Source organism: Cervus canadensis, chromosome 31 (assembly GCF_019320065.1).
Source record: "Cervus canadensis isolate Bull #8, Minnesota chromosome 31, ASM1932006v1, whole genome shotgun sequence".
In the NCBI taxonomy this organism is placed as follows: domain Eukaryota; kingdom Metazoa; phylum Chordata; class Mammalia; order Artiodactyla; family Cervidae; genus Cervus; species Cervus canadensis.
Genome location: NC_057416.1, coordinates 880627 through 897361, shown reverse-complemented (window position 1 = coordinate 897361; position 16735 = coordinate 880627). Strand labels below are relative to the sequence as shown.

At 48.7% G+C, this 16735-nt stretch overlaps 1 protein-coding gene across 1 annotated transcript in view; it reads right to left on the bottom strand.

Annotated features, from left to right (window-relative positions):
* The window catches only part of DLGAP2 (DLG associated protein 2), a 590155-nt gene that overhangs the window by 367649 nt on the left and 205771 nt on the right, over positions 1-16735 (bottom strand). The gene's annotated exons all lie outside the window — the stretch shown is intronic.

Genomic DNA, 16735 nt, shown 5'->3' with positions numbered 1-16735 from the left:
AGCCAGGAGCCAGCAGGCTGACTAATAAGACATCAAATCCTCAATGGCTGGAGCTGCCTTCAAAAAAATCATTTGTTCCTCAGGTCAAATCAACTGCCATAAAAAAGTGCTACCACTATTGATTACACAGCCACCTCTCCAAAGTCTACAGAACTTTCTAATAAAATGGGAACTGGCGTCTCCTGACATACATTCTAAGTGGACTTCAATTATAACAGGAAGTGAGTCAAATTTATTGAAGGAGAGGAGGAATGAGAGGCGGTACGAGAAACAGAACAGCATTGCCAGTGAATCCAGGAGCCAAGACCCCAAAAAACACAGGGAGGTGCAGATGACAAGACATGTTATAAAGGAGGGAGGCCCTTAGACCAAAACAAAGAAGAGGGTCTCCTGACGCTGGGCCACCCGTCAGGGACCCCCATCCATGCTGATGACACACAGCACATAAACCCCACCGAAACATAAAGCGAGGTGTGGGATGCAGGCTCCCTGCCCAGGGTCTCGGGGGCCTGGCAGACGAGGCCTGTGCCCACAGGCCCTGCTTGCTGCCCCTCCTGCTCCGCTTGGCCTCTGGGCAGGGTGAGCAGTTGGCACAGGAGTAGCGGCCCAGCAGAGCCCCTCGCCTGTACCAGGCTGCCCTCAAAGGCCAGCCAGGCGCTGCCTGAGGCTGGCGGCGGCTCTCCACCCTTCCCCAAGCAGGGCAGCCGACTGCGGACAGAGGATGGCGGCTCACCAACCGTGGAGGCACAGCCTGACTGCGCAGGACAGCCACGCCCACCACAGGGCAGGGCCCCTACACGTCAGCAGGACTTAAAGGCATGTCTTTAGTGTGTTCAACTGCATTTGAAATTACAGCAAATCAACAACAAAATACCATTTATGTGCAAACACTCACTTTGTTCCCTTTTCAAGAACACAATTTCTGAATCACATCTTATTAGAATATGACCATGATTCTGTTAAAATCCTATGATGCAACTGGTATCAGTTCTCACATTAATAGATACAAATTGTAAAATCAACATCAAAGAAACCTGAAATAGTTTAATGTCTTCATAGAAACTAATTGCAATCAAATTTCCAAATGACCTTTTTAATTGATGTTTTTGTTCTAAGAGACATTTACCTCTTTATCAAAACCTTGACCCTGAATTTCTTAAGTGCTTCCTATTTAAAAAACAAATATGTCCAAAGGCAAAATAGATCAGGACCCTGCTTCACCAATCAATTTGGATGAAAAATGGGAAACACATAAAAACTTATTTGAGCCTGAAGAGTTACGTCATTTTCAGCCCACAACCTGAGAGCACAGACTCAAAGCCTCTCTAACCCGAACCAGGAAAAGAACACATCAGCTCCAGAGAGGTAACGCCTCCTCCAACACCAAGCACCAAAGGACAGGTGCTACCCTGACCATTATAGCGCATTTTGCCTTTTAAAATGCTTTTGCTATGGAGTTTGAGAAACAAAGTCTCGTGTTTCTGGACTCAAAATTAACCAAACTGTTGTCCCCTAAAGTCACGATTTTAGCTGAGACAAAATGTCTTGCCCCATGACCGAATCAGTCACCTTCCTGATGCTCCCCACACACGGAGGGTGGAGCGGCCAGTTCTGGGGTGCTTGCTGCCTGCACCCCAGATGCCCGCAGAGAACACGCCTGCACCTGCACCTTTTCAGGGGTCCCCGCATACCCAAGAGCCACCCTGACCGCATGGCTCCAGGCCCTCAGGTCTAGCCGCGGATGAAGGAAGTGTCTGTCTTTATAACTGGAGAGACGGGTGAGCACACCAGGTGCAGGGGCCTGGGAGAGCTGGCGCCTGGTCCTCCTGCAAGTGACGCCTGCCCCCAGGAACCACGGCAGCAGAGACGGCGCTGAGCACCCACAACGGGCCAGCCCTGAGACACAGGGTGCCCACGCAAAACCCACGTCGTGAAGGCAGCTTTCTCTGCAGAAACAGCATCCCAGGCTGGTTTTCTGCCCAACTTCTCGTTGACCTCAATCGCACACCATTAAAACCTGAGTCCTAGGACTCATGCCAGAGGTCAGACATCTGAACCACGTTCCCAGAAAACATCTGTGACGCCAAATTCCAGGATGGGAACTCGTTCAGAACGTGAGGTGTGCCGTGCCGACCAGGTGAGGGGTGCTCCTCCAGGACAGGCAGGGGCCCAGGCGCCGGGCAGGCGGCCCCAGAGGCAGGGGGGTAGGGGGTGGTGGCTGGGCCTCCGGCCTCCTCTGTGCTGTGACCCCTGAGCAGGAAGCACAGGGCCAGGCCCACTGCACCCCCGCAGGCTGATCACGGTCCCCTCGGAGCGCACGCCGTCACCCATTAGGGAAGCAGCAGAAAGGGTGGCCACCGACGGCGCCATCGGCTGCTTTCAGCCCCTGGGCTCTGACTCTGCAGGTGTGCCAGGTTTCCTCTGAGAGGGTTACAGACCCACGAGGGGTCGCAGGGCACAGAGCGCCCAGTGTGCTCCCACCAAGGCTGCCCCTGAGTCCTTGCCTTGTTCAGCCTGTGGCTTCCCGCAGGGAGGTCCGGATCAGCCCCCCGCAGTCAGGACCCACGCCCCGGCGGTGCCTCTGACTTGTCTCCCTGCGCTGTGCCTGTGCGTCTGTCACTGTGTGACACCCAAGTTCCGACACACTTGGAGGACACAGGGCATCATGACAGTGTTCTGACAGCGTGACAAGCAGGTACAAGGCGTGTCGAGCAGCTCTCACAAAACAGGGCAGAGCTTGATGCAGGGTGGGCTGTACTTCACTGGTATAACGTCAACCCAGCATCAAAGAAGCTTCTGCACTTACAGGAAAATGCTCATAAATTCATAAGAAAGTGTAACTAGGTTGGCAATTAGCTCTATTCTCTGACGGACCCAGAGGCTTGGTGGGAGAGTGTGAATACAGCCTGACTGCCCCACACTAGGAGCTGTCAGACTACCTAAGACTCCCAGGGTCCCAGAGCACACACTCGAGCCCACAGCTTCCTTCAGCCTCTGAGTTCCACGCTGAATGTAACACTCCATGCCAACACCAGAATCACACATGTACTTGACAAGCTAGACTTCACCTACTTTATTGTAAAAAGAATCCAAAAATGCAAATTAAAGCACTAATGAAATGTCTCATAGGTTATCAGATTTATGAAGATAAAACACAAAATTTAAATCACCAAATGCTGGCTACGCTGCTATGAAGGTGTTTGCCAGTGGTGATATAAAGTTGCATGGGCCCTGAGGAATGTAGCTTGCAGACACATAGCAAGAGTCTAAAACATGCATATATTGTGAGCCAGCAGTTTCATTTCTAGGAACAATTCTAGGGAAATTTTAATTAGAACAGGAAATTTTAAAATTATGTTTTCGTTTTAACACTGTAAAAGCGAAAGGATCGGAAACAACCTAAACGTTACATCTGTTCTGACATGCGCTGGACACTTGGTGCCAGGCACCACGCAAGGGGAAAAGCAGGTATAAGAGGTTTCAGGTAAATACATTTCTGGTTCTGGTAAAACTTATAACTGGAGAGAGGGATGAGCATGCCAAAATAAAAACATAATTTCACTAAAACATGATGATAAAGACATAGTTGAGAAAGGGTCTGGGAATGCCTCTTGACAGAATGCTATGTAATTATTAACCCAGTGGTTCCACTTAGAACCCAGATGCCATGTGGCAATACCAAGCCTCGTGGGTGGTGGCGTGGAACAGACACAGCCCTCAACAACTGGCCGGCTGGTGGCAGCGCTACTGCGGCCTTGGGTGGACCTCTGGCCCCTCCACCCTGACCACAGTCCCAGTCACAGACAGACAGCCACCGACCTGAGCCAGATGGCCCGCAGTCCCTGGAAATGACTGCTGCTTCTAGCTGCTGAAGTGGCTTGTCACACGGTCACAGAAACCAAACAAGATGGATTTGCTAGAGATCCAGCCTTTGGAAAGTGCTGCTCACAGTGGTGGCCTACTCCCCAGGCCTTGGGATGTCCCCACGAGGCCTCTCACAATGTGGGGTGAAGCGGGGGTTGCTCAGGGCAGGTTGGCTCACCCAGGCTGCCAGGCTCTGTCCACCCCTGCCTGACAGCATGCTGGCGTCCGGGCCACGGCAGAAGCCCTGGAGGAGCACAGAACCGCTGCAGGGCCGCAGCAGCCTGGGTCGCCAGGAGGCCCCGGCCCTGTGGACACTGCGACCTCGTCCCCCCCACGCAGCCCTCCCCCGTCACTCTTCACAGCTCCCTGAGGCCATCTCGTCCCATCAGCCACCCTCCCTCTGTCCTTCACAATTTCTCCTTCTCATTCTGGTTTGTCCTTTCTTGTCCCTTTATGGAATAAAAAAGGACTGGGGAATCCCGGGGCCGCTGCCCTCAGGAACCAGACTCGGCTCCGGGCTGTCGTCAGAGCCAGCCTGTGGGGACCAAACCCTGCACTCGTGTGTCAGGAAGGGAAACCAGATGCGTCACCTGGTCCTGGCCTCGTCGACCTTCCAGGCACCTGCCTCCAGGCCATGCAGACAGGCGTCCTTCTGTAAGTGGCTGTTGAGTAATTTTTCCTGATTATTGGCCCTACTCAAACCTGGTCTTCTCCCACAGCTTGACTCTCTTAACAGCAAGTCATTCATTTCATGCAGACAATTTTCTCAGCATGGGTTTAGTTAAACATGTTAACTGTGGCCATTTCAATAGGACTTCTTTCTCCTTAACTATAGCATGAGGTCATAGGACCCTGAGGAACTATTGAGAATGTTCTTTGCAAACCAGCTAGAAAAATAGTCCTTGTTTATCATTGTCTTTGCTCAATCGCAGGGACCCACTGAAGAGCTCTAGGCTCCAACTGCTGAGGACGTGATCCTGGACTCACCCACGTTAACTCTGCAGCCAAACCTGACCCCCTGAACTCAAGACCCCTCATCTGTAACACCAGCAGTAACAGCAGCCACCGCAGACACGCAGAAGGGGCTGAGAAAACCTACAAGGACAAATGTCCCCAGGACAAATGGGAAGTGCAGCACCTACCACACAGGGAAGTGAGCGCCTTTCTGAACGAGGTCGGTTTTCTTAGCATCCTTGTCTAAGTTCAACCAAACCTCTGCATCCATCACTTTCTAACCAAGGCCACTGCCGAGCCCAGGAGCTCGCGCGGTGACTTTCCCACCCTTCCAGTCTGCACCTGTGAAGTCCCAAATCACAAGACTGTGCCCTTGCTTCCTGGTCTTGAAACAGTGACAAAAATCGTGTGGGGAGATTGTACATTTGTATATACTCTAGGGAAATACAGAAAAAGACAGATGGCCAGCTGCCAAACTCATGAACCCTAGTAACTTCTAGAGTTTCAACATTACTTTGAACTATAGCTAAGAAAAACAGCCATGCCTTAATTAATTCTAAAATATTATTTCTGTTTTACCTGTAAAAACCATCTTTCTTTTCTTCTTCTTTGTCTCTACAGCTTACTTTGGGTATTTCAATACACTTAACTCAAAAGTTTAAATATCAGAGTGCTTTATAAACAGAAGCACTTTGATCAACAATGATATAATGTAATAAATGTATTTTTACAGGTGAAAAACTTGAAAAATTTTTGTAAATGTTATTTAAATACTTTGTTGTTGAAGGTTGGCCTAGAAATAATAAACATTAGAAAAAATAACATGAAATTGTATTTTTGCCCAAAAATCGCCCAACAGGCTTCTGGGCCAAAAAGTGGAGAAAAGCCATGCCCAGCATATCTGTCTTCTGATCATAACAAGATGAGAAGAGGTAACAGCAAAATCACTCCCTCCCTTCCAGAGAACTGCAGAGGTCATAACCCCAGCTGAGAATTAAAATAGCAGCATCGCAAAACCCAGAAGTCAGGCAGGACTAGCAGCTGTCAAAGCAGACACACATCAAAGAAAATCCTTAACACAGAAGATCTGAGACAATCACACTGAAATCAAAGGAGTGGGGAGTGAGACTGGGAAAGTCAGAGAACAGATAACAGACAGGATGGAAAAAGACGATTCAGTATAAGGACAACTGGCTGGATACGGAAGAAGATGCACCAGACGACACCAAATGGAACAGAAACAAACAGGAAACAAAATAACCTCAAAGACATAATGGGAGGAAGGGTCTGTGACACAAAGAAAGTATTGAAAACCACAATTAGAAATATGACACAGGATCCTAAACAAATTTAAACAGAATTAACAGAAAACAAGAGATATCTTTCATAAGTAAGGACTAAGTAGAAGTATTTTTAAGTTCTCAATCACACAGGCATAAAGCAGAGGATGAAGTTAACCTGGAGTAACACACCCTAGGGGTTCTACAGGTAAATGTGGCCCATGGACACCACACCAGCTACGTCACCCCTTAGGTGGAAGTAAGGTGCGTGGCCTTCCCACATACAAACAGTGCAGAAATGCGGGGCTCATGTGCCTTCCTGGGACAGGGAGTCATGATGAAATCCAGCCCCCAAAAGAGCCAGAGGGAAATCGTGGTATGAGGACCACTGTAACATTCCTGCCAGAAGACAACAGAACAGAAGATTAGGAGCTAGTACTAAAGGAGAGGAAGTGTATGATCCAAGAATTTATGTTCAGCCAAGTTTTACTTTGAGACTAAGGGCAAAAGACAGGTATTCTCATCCTGAAAGAAAAATCAGAAAATAAATACCCATTGCCCATGTTGAAAAGAACCACCTGATAATAAAATGAACCAACCAAGAGATCAAAACACAGAAGTCAAGTTGGAAAAGCCTCAATCAAAGGAGTGGCAGGTAGGTGTTGAGTCCACACCAGTGGCTAAAAGAAGCCTCTGCAGAGGTTGGATTCCCTGGTGTAGACCCTGCAGACCCTGCCCAACAGACTACATGTGTGTATTTGTACACACACGTATGTTTGTATATGCACACACCTGTACTTAAATTCCTGTGGCAGAGGAGAGAATGCAGGGGGAAATTATATATAAATACTATTTTCATATTTTGAAGCTTTTTTTTCCAATTTTTTTCTTTTTTAATTCTTATAAGGTCTCTTAACGAATGGTCTATTTTGATAAATAAATATTTATGTGACATACAGTAATGATTTCAGTTTCACATCAATTTATCAATTCTATTAAATCAAATGGTTACATTTTCTATTTTTATGAAAATACTCTATGGACTATAATCCCACTGATAACAGTATTCCTAAAGTTTTCCCTGTAATAGACTTGCTGTCTCATTATACTTATCCTGAGTGGTAGGAGTTTTGATGATCACATGCTATCTTCTTTTAGTTTTCCATAGAGGTTCAATGTCTCAAAATGTGTACTGCTTTTCATCTTAAAAAAGAGATAAACTAAAAAGAAACGAAAAACTATATCAAGTAAAAATATACAGATTTCCCAGATGTTTATAACAGTACCTTTAAATTTATTTTGTAATTTTCATGAATTCATTACAATGTTTGGATTCACTTTTCATGTGAACTGATGAGGATTCATCTTTCAATCTGAAAAAGCATGATGCTTCTAAGTCAACTTAGAAACCAAGCTGAATCAATAGCTCAGTCATGAGATGTTTTTACAAAACTGAGTCATACTCTCTGAATCGTACTGTTTTCAGCTAACTTTCACACCGTGAATGAAAGTCCATCACGTGTACACCACACTTCATCTAACCATCCTCCCACTGCTGGAGAACACAGCTATTAATAACTCTGAACAAAGATTCTCATCCATGTCAAGTATTACTGTCTTTGGATAGGCTCCTGGTCCACGAAGGGGTCCAAAAAGGAATCCTGGGAATGACGTAAAAGGCTATCACTCATGGGAAGGTGACAACTTCAATCTCCAGGAGGCTTGTTTCAAAAGAAATCAGTCAGAGTAACAGATAACTCAGCCTCGTGACTTTTGTCACTTCACTGTAAACTGCGCTGACAATAAACACAGGCTGGGGTCTGAATACTCCCGTAAATGATGCTCCAACACGAGTTACAATGCACTCGTGGAGACTCAGTTTCAAACACGATCTTTTACACACAAGCTATTTTCAGAACACTGTTGAACATAGGAAACCTTCTGCAAAGATGCATCTTCGCTTGAAGGATAACAAACCGTGTCTTGTATCATCAGGGCACTTCCTAAGAACAGACAGACTTGTTCACACAAGACATCTTGTTCATGCGGCCAATGGCAGGTTGACCTTGCACCTAATACCCAGACCCGTGCAGAGTTCCCCCAGCGTGTGGGCTGACCCACACAGCCCAGGACACCCAGTCTTCAGCTGCTGCTATTCAGAGACGAACTTTGAAGAAGCGAGTCTCAAACCTCTGTCAGAGTCACTACTTCTTGTCTGTTCCCATGGTGAGCACAGAACCCCTGAGGAGAGGTCTGCACTCCTCAGAGCAGCATGCGCTGTCCCCGCAGAGCAACCTGGAGTGTTCTGGGGGGTGACTGGCAGGTGGCAGTCCACTGTGGTTCTCCGTCTCAAAGCCAAAGAGAAGTAAGCTCCTCCCCCTGAGGTGCAATGGTCTCCTGACCCGCCGGCCTCCCCGCCGGGTGCCCTCAGCACTGCAGAGAGCAGGGCGAAGTGGCAACTCTCTCAGGGCTGCGTGTGCTGATGATTTCCTCTGGGTCCAGCTCCAGAGGCTCCAGCAGCGATGGGTCTGCCTCCGCCTCTTTGGAGTGATTCTAAAAAGGGAACAGACGGTTGTGCTGGAAGCTGAGGGCCACCTCCGTGGGCGACAGCAGCAGAAAACGGAGTCCCATCTTGCCGGGGTCTTCCAAATCGTCCAGCCCACCTCTAAGGCAGCAACTCTGACTCTCTGGGCAGACAACACAGGGCTCACTGCTCCCCAGATGCATGTTTCTACTGTTACCACTCCAAGAAGCAAGGATCATCAAGCCGGGCTGAGCTGAGCTGACAGCACATCACTCAAGTGACTGGAGCTGTCTTCGTATTTGCCTAGTTTGTAAGCAGCTACTGCTGCCTGGTTTCCAGTGCTGGTTTCTGTTTTACCAGCCACCTCCACCTTCAACAGAAACAGATGCTGGCTGTTTCCTTTAGGGGGAGAGATGGGGTTGTTCCCGAAACTTGGGTGGCACAGGACTAACATCGGGATTACACATTCCATTGGAAAAAACCAGGCATACAAATAACGGGAACACTAAAATTCACCAGTGCAAACTATAGAAGAAAAGCTTCGTTGCACTCTAACAGACATGGTTTTCCATTGTAGGACACACTAATCATAATTAGTTGGAAATATTGTCTAAGAGGTAAAAAGAGGTAATCACAAAATTACTACAAAATTTATTCAATATTCAACAAGAAGTGTTTCAAACATTTGCAGATGCATCTTAACTTCTTAAAATCAAAACACTAACATGTCAGAGAAACAGCAGAGCTTCGTACGGGCACTGTCCACAGCCCAACTGTGCCTCTTACTCCCAGAAACCAGTGCTCACACAGGTGAAGCTGGCTTCATATCAGCCCAGTGCTCTCCATCTATTCAGTCACTCAGAGACATATCTGTGGCCTCTGATGTCATCACGTTGAACAAAACAGCATCAGAATCTATCTCAGTATCTGGAGAAATAACAGGTTTCTGTTTCATGTTCTAAATATGTGACACAATCTGGGTGAAACCAACCACACCGTCTGACTGGCTTCAAACTTCCTGTTTCCTAAGTCAGTAAAGCACCACACTCAAAGCTAGGATACACTGGAGGTCTCTAGGCTGAAGCGGGACGGTTTTCCGCGTCTGGCACAGACCTGGCTCACACGTGGGGACCTGCTTCTCCACCACAGACTGAGTCGTCTGAGTCGTCGCCACTCCAGTGAGCCCAGCGCCCCGAGCTTCGCTTCACATGGGCCATCAGCCTGGGGGCAAACGCACTTTAAAAGGGGGGAGGCAGGTCCGTCTGAAATCCATACACGCCGACTCTGCTCTGGGAGAAAGCTCAGGCTTCAAAACCACACAGGTCAGATGGGATCACACCCATGAGGAAACCAGGGTCTTTTAGAAGACTTCCAGAAATACAGCATTACTAAAAAGCACTGCTTGAGGTGCAGCTCAAACAGTTTCTGGTGACTTCCCCAGAGTCTCCAACAATAATTGGTAACGATATTGTCGCTAACTATTGAAACCATCTACACCCCGGCCACCGATATCTGGTGCTGCCACAGCGTGGAGACCAAAGGCACCAACGAGGGACTCTCGCCATCTGGGCTAAATCCGCGCCAAAGCCGCACGTCAGCAGGGAAACCAGTGGACCCACCCGCTGCTCAGAGCTAGGTCTCCAGGGCCTTGGGTGACACTATAGGCTCTGAGTCGGGTCATCTAAGGCACCAGAAAGACCCTCACAACAGAAGCAAGCAAAGGAAATGGCCAGTCAGCTTTCTGAGCTGGGGTCTGAAATTCCCTGTATAGAGAACTGTTCTTTGAGCATGTTAAAATATAAGCATTCCTGAGAGGCCTACAAGTGGATGCCCACAGCCTCTAGGGGCAAGTTTCAGGAATTTTCATGTAGAAGGTGATCAATCAAGGGAAAAGGTTGTCAGCAGCTGGGGAAGGGGTGGGAAGATTCTGGACAGAGAGCTCAAACTTCCAGCCAGAGACACAGGAGCTCTGGGGACGTGACTCTGAGCGTGGTTACCATGGTTAACGTTCTTGTGAGTTGCTAAGAGGGTAGATCTCAAACAATCTCACCACAAAAACGTGAGTTTGTGAGATGCAGGGTGTGTTAACTGACCTACTGTTACACTCACTTTGCAGTAAAGGTATCATATCATCGTGTTACATACCCGGAACTTGCACAGTGTTTCATATCAATCATATATACACCAAGCTTGAAAAATTAAAATAAAATATAAGAAGAAAAGATATATTTCACATATTAGCAACAGGAAAAGAAAGTCTGAGCAAGAGGTGACCAGAACCCTCAGCCATCTGCACACTCCCAAGGGCAGGTAGACAGCAGGGACTCTGGAATGGGCAGGGGACGTCCAGACAATTCCACGCAAACACACGAGGAGGGGTCCCTGGGCTGGAGGACTCAGGCACCAAGGTAGCCAACATCATGACACAAACACAGCAGGTGGAAATTGAGAAAACCACTCAACAGTAAAAAGGAAGGAAGCACCAACACAGTAACAGCCTGGAAGACTCTCAAACGGGCAGGTGACTGGGAGAAGGTTAACACACAATCCCCCTGAGGGTGATCCATTCACCTGAAATCTGAAAGCAGGGACAAGACCACAGGGATGGAACTAGAGTGATGTCTGCCTGAGAATGGGTTGGTGGGGCGCTGACTGCAAGGGCCTCAAGGGACTTGCTGATGAAAACGTGCATCCCTCACAACTCATCACACTGTCCAGTTAGAGCCATATTTTATTACCTGTGAGTTATAATCCAGTAACTCTTAAAAGCATTAGAAAAATAATTGATAAAAGAATTATTTTTAAAATGGCAAGAGCACCTTGTTATAAAAGATTTCCTTCAAAGCCCCTCCCCTGAGGATCAGCAGGAGACCACAGGAGGCCTCCTTCCTGAATCCCCAAACCCAGTACCACCACCAGCTGTCTCGTACAATTGAACTAAACCTGAAAGTTTAAACTAAGCTGATTCCTGAGCAGAGGCGACCATGCACCTGCGCCAGGCTGGAGCCGACAGAGGAAACCCCACTGTGTGCGGCCCCTGCAGCATCACGCGGGGAGCGTTTGGATCCTTCCACCCACGGACGACCAAGTCAGAAGGTCGATGTTAACCTCCTGTTTGTACGGGACTCGGTTCTGGGAACAGAGGGGTGAGTGAGAGCTCCAGGGGAAGGCATGGGGAGAGCAGAGCTCAGGCCGAGGGTGGAACAGAAGTGAGGAAAGTGGGCTGGATGGAAAGAGGGAAGAAGTGGGGAGGGAGGGATCAGGGCTGAAAATCAGAGATTTCCAAGGAATTTCTAGACATTCTATTGTGCTGCCAAAGAAAGTTTAAATTAAGAACAAGAAATCACACTTCTTGTCCTTCATGTGAAATGAATAGCTAAGGAAACAGTAGTCAGGTAATAAAAGAATCGTAGGCTGAGCATTAGCCCAAGCTTTGGAGACAAGAATGAAAAATTACACTTTGTCAAGAGACTTCACGGCTTTAGTTTGCAGATACTGATATATCTAGGTTTCACAGAGATCCTGAAGCTAAAAGTTATATTCTTTTTAAATATACACATTTATATAAAATTCCAGTATGCATTTGAGAGTGATGTGGTATCTACTGCTTGGTCTGAATCCTAAAGGGCACCTAATATACAAGAATATTTAGGGAGAGGAAATACATTCCTCATAAGAGCCCCACAATTAAGTACTGACAGGGCGACTGAGGAGATCGAAGGTAAGGTGCACTCGTGAGACCCAACTCCAGGAGCCCTGAGGCTGAGACTGGACGGGAAGTGTCACGGCCCTGCAGCCGAGCCCGCCCCCGCCGGGGGTGCCGTCACTGCTGACTGTGCCCGTGAGCGGGACAGGCAGCTCAGCAGCCAGGGCTCTCCTCAGCGCCCCCTGTCCGCGCCTGGCAGCACTCTCAAGTAAACCTGAGACCTGCTGCAAAGGTATCTGCCTGCAAATGAAGCAAGGCCTGCCGTCCGCTCGGACTGGCCTCCAGCTTCTGGAGAAGAGCTCAGGGCAGCACCACGGGAGAGGCAAGGCTCCCTCCGGCTAGAGACCAGGGGGCCTTTCCCAGCACAGACGGCTCGTCCTGGGGGCGGCTGGTCGGGTCTCCAACCACAATAACGGATAACGGAGGCCGCCAGGGCATCCAGCAGGTTTTAGAGCACCTGGTTTGCTTCCTCCTGTGGGGTCACTGATGAGTTGAACTCTTTTTTAACCTTTTTTTTAAACAGAGTTATAGTTAGCATACAATGTTATATTAGTTTCAGGGGTGGAACACAGTAATTTGATACTTTTACACCTTATGAAATAATCACCACAATCACGCCAGCCACCATCTGTCACCAGACAAACTTGCTACAATAGTACTGACTGTGCTCCTTGTATGTACATCACTCCCCACAACTTGCGCATTTTACAGCGTCACGTTTACAAACAAGAAAGAGAGATAGACTTACCGATACCGATACCGAGAACAAACCGAGGGTTAGGGGGTGGGCGACAGGAACAGAGGCCACAGGCTAGGAGAACAAACCGATGGTTAGGGGGTGGGAGACGGGAACAGAGGCCACAGGCTAGGATTTGAGTAGCACAGCGGCGGGTCAGAAAAAGTGCAACGCCCTGCAGCAGGGGGTCTGCAGAGCCAGGCGGAGTCCTGGGCCACGCCGCCCAGTGCCGCCCAGTCCTCAGGAGACATCAGGGCACCGAGACAGACAGGCCCCCCAGGCATCCTCGTTGCCCGAGAACACAAGGGCCACCTGTCACCATGTCCTCAGCAGGGAGAGAGCAGGAAGGACAGGGAAGGCAGGAACTGCCCAAGGAAGTGAGGAGGAAGACACAGCTGGTGGAGGCGTGAGAAAAAAGCAGAATGCGAATTGATTTTTCCAGAAATTTGCTCATGATCTGAGACTTCCTCCTCTTGGGCACAGAAGGAATTAAACCACAAGGAGACCATCTGACACAGTGCAGACAGCGGACGCCCAGCGGGCGTGAGGCCCTCCGCTCCCACGGCCTGTGGTCCTTCTTCCAAACCGGACCATCCACAAAGCTGCCTGCGTGGTTGGCAGCGCCTCTTTCTCTACCTCTCGGCATCGGGGACAGAGTTTAGTTGTGACTTTCCCTTCAAGTAGGAAAGTACAATTGATGCAGCATTTACGACTGTGTGCCAGCAGGTAAACCACACACGCCGAGGAACTAAAATATCCACCTGAGACTTAGCTCACACTTCTGTCAGCCTGGGATCCCCAGAGGACGTGAGACTTACAAGGCCAGCACCTCAGCCAGATCAGCTGTGCACAGCCTCCAGCAGACTTTTCTCTCCATGGCAACGGTCCCCATTGGACACAACACAAGACACAGACCCCACCAGACACAGTCCCCCAGACACAGCCCCCCACCAGACACGGTCCCCCCAGACATAGTCCCCACCAGACACGGTCCCCCCAGACACAGCACCCCACACCAGACACGGTCCCCACCAGATACGGTCCTCCCAGACACAGTCCCCACACCAGACACAGCCCCCCCCCGAGACACAGCACCCCCCAGACACAGCCCCCCCAGACACAGCCCCCCACACCACAGTCCCCCCACACCAGACACGGTCCCCCCAGACACAGTCCCCCCAGACACAGTCCCCCACACCAGACACAGCCCCCCAGACACAGCCCCCCCCGACACAGCTCCCCCACCAGACACAGTCCCCCCAGACACAGTCCCCCACACCAGACACAGCCCCCCCAGACACGGCCCCCCCAGACACAACCACCCCACCAAACCGGGCCCCCTGACCTGACACAGTCCCCCCCTGGTGGTGCCTCTGCCCCCTAAATGCATGCATCCTTCCAGACCCCCTGCACGGAGGGCTCCATGTGTCCTGACAGCGTGTTGCTAGCAGTTGGCCAGCACACCCCTGGGAGCACAGCCCCTGCAGGCGGACGCCCTTACCCAGCACCGTTAGCCACAGGGAAAGTGCATTCACCTGCGTGGGGGCACAGTCTAGCCCAGAGGCCATGCACCAGACCAGAGGACATGAAAATATAAATCAACATCACAATTCTCAAACTGTGCTCCAAGGCACCCTGGGGTATAAGGGCGAAGCAAGAGAATGTTAATTTCAAGGGAAAGAGCAATTCTCCATGGGTGTGAGACCCCAGTGGCTGCTACCTCACTTGAAAGTAGGATCACACTTCACCTGACGACCAAGACCTGTCCACAGGCAACAACCAGCAAGCGCTTCCTCTAGGTGGTCAGGGTTCCCTGTGACATGTGGCCTCTCTCTCCCATCATGCGCCAGGATCTGGGATCACCGAGTCACAGCACACGCTCAGAAAAGTGTCAACTCAGAATCAGTTCAAACCCTCAGCTTCTCTCCTTGGGGAGGATGTTCACCGTGGGTCCTGTGGTCTTAGCATCTGTTCTCCCAATTATTTGGACATCAGCGTATTAAAGGCTCCAATCCCCATTTGCTTAATGGTTTTATTACTTTGTCATTATAACCCCATTAGAAGACAGTCTAGTTGCCATGACAGTCCTTTTGGAGTTGATGTGACTGCTTTTGAAGGACTATAATAACTTTAAACCCACCCAGACATGAGGACAGCCACCACCATGCCCCAGATTCAAAGATCTTCTTAACAACTCCAGTCACATCCCCTGAGGAGTGGGAAGGAAGTCAGTGCCTCAAAACCTCTGCCAGGACCTCCCATTAACGGCACTGCTACAAGGATCCCTGATTTATAAATTAATAGCGCATTGGCTGGTGAAAGACAGGTTGCAAAGTTATTTTTATAATAAGATGTCTTATACTTTCAGCTAACAGCATTCAGGATAAGCATCATTTTTATCTTGGACAGCTTAAAGAAACCTGGTTCTGTAAAACATGCTTGTTTGCAAAGGCTTTTTTGACTTTAGGAAAAAAATATAATACATCTTCAAAATGCCTTATCAAAGCATCCGTGCGAGTTGTGACCAAGAACCCAGCCTCTCCCTCCATTCCAGATAACCTTGCCTGCCTACATCACCGAGACTCAACAATCTCTAAGCAAATGTCTACAAAAAGGGAAATATTCTAAGACTCTATAAAGAATAAAGACAGTTTATAGGCTCTACAGCTTTACCGCTTTCACAGAATACACTAGGTATGAATGAAAATACATATTCTGTTGCAACTCTTAAAATAACCCAACAGATGCATGAATTCAAAAGTAAATACAACAGATTAACCAGCAATAACCTGAAGAAGCTTCAAGTGAACCTTACTGGAGAAGGAGATTTTGCTGCATTAGAAAGTGTTGTCTCACCGGTGTCAGGAACCTGGGGGTTTGGCCAAAGTCTCATCGCCCTGAGCCCTCTGTGTAGATGAGCCCACCACCCACCTGCCTGTAGACTTGTCACTGGCCACATTAAGAAGCCGGGTGGACCTTAGCTGCCATCAAAGGGCCTGAAGCTGGGGCAGTGGGTGGGATTCTTTAGGACAAATATCATGGGGAGAAATGGGCCAGTAAGGGAGCTGTGACTTGTTGGAGCCTTTGTGAATTCGGGATACAAGGCCCCTACAAATGAGTGATGTGCAATCATTTCCTCCCCTCTGGGTTGTTTTCTCGGTTCTACGATGCTGTCCATGGATGCACACAAGCAGGTTTTTAAATTTTTTATTTTAATAAAATCCAATTATCTAAGTTCTAAATCTTAATTCACGCTCTCAAATTCTCAAATCATCACTCAGGACCATGGTGAGATACTGATAGAAAAAGAGACTGCTGACGGTGTGCTCTGATGCTTGTGGTTAAACATACTCATTTTAGGTTAAAATCTTTTAACCTTACACTCTAGTGTAAAATGATATTGCAAATTATTTAAGCACTGAAATTCTGTTTTTGCTTGGAGGGCTTTAATTACATTATCAATGTTAAGATGATCTGGGGTCTGATCTATGTCATGGAAAGTGCACTGAAGTAAGAATAGTTTTTAAGCCTGAAACCAAGGCTGAGAACATTCCTGTCCAATCACACAGCTGACTTCCCTCCCAGGAAGACCTCTGTGACTGTCGCAAATGAGCATCCGCTGTCCTCCCACCCTCCTTTCTCGGGAGGTGATAAGAAGAGGGTCCTCGCCC